The sequence below is a fragment of the Charadrius vociferus genome, unplaced genomic scaffold, assembly GCF_000708025.1.
Source record: "Charadrius vociferus isolate BGI_N301 unplaced genomic scaffold, ASM70802v2 scaffold228, whole genome shotgun sequence".
In the NCBI taxonomy this organism is placed as follows: Eukaryota; Metazoa; Chordata; class Aves; order Charadriiformes; family Charadriidae; genus Charadrius; species Charadrius vociferus.
Window position 1 is genome coordinate 4,172,120 of NW_009649864.1, and position 825 is coordinate 4,172,944.

An 825-nucleotide genomic window follows, 5' to 3' on the forward strand; every position below is an offset into this window, starting at 1 on the left:
GGTCCCGGGGCCAGCGGGGGCCGTGGTGACTTCATGAAGCACCCGAAATCCATCTCCGTGTTCCATCAGCCAAGGATTGTCTGCAGGTGGCGGTGCCGTTGCACACCAACACTGGCACACGGCCATTCAAGCTTCACACCTTGGTCGAGGATTCAGTAACGGGTGTAATAACCTGCCATCCCCAAAAATAAGGGCGTTGTGGTGCCAGGAGTGGCATGCCCCAAGTCCTGTGAGTGACTAACTGTCCCCACGGGTTGGCTTGGCCAAAGCCATGGCTGCAGGCGTGGGTCTGAGAGCAGCGTACCCCTTTGGTGGGGGAAGGACCAGCCGCCTGCGGCACGCGCCAAGCCGGGGGCTCGTTTCACAGTTTTAACTGGAAAGGCAGCAGGGTGGTTGTGTGAAGCGCAGTGAGGGTCTCCCCTGCTCTTGTCATCTGCCCCCCCCCCCCAAAAAAAAAGTCTTAAGTTCTGTTGGTGCGTGGCTGAATTCCTGCAGCAGCCAGAAGCAGGAGGGGTGGGCTTGACCCGGCTAAACTCACCCGCAATTCATGGAAACGGTGACTTCCACTGGTGTCTTTATAGGAACCAGCAGGGTTTGTCCCAAAGCTAAGGTGCAGCTGAGAATCCCATTGTTTGCAGAAGTAAATATATCAACAAGGTGAATGACTACCTTGATCTGACTTTCACCTTCACATAATAGAGCCTTTCTCTTCGTCTGACGTGTGTGTGTCTCACAACAGAACCCACTTATCCTCCTGTCCAAACAGCGAGCGTGCTTGCCCCACGGGAACGCGCACTCAAGTCCCTTTGTTTGACACAGGTTGTG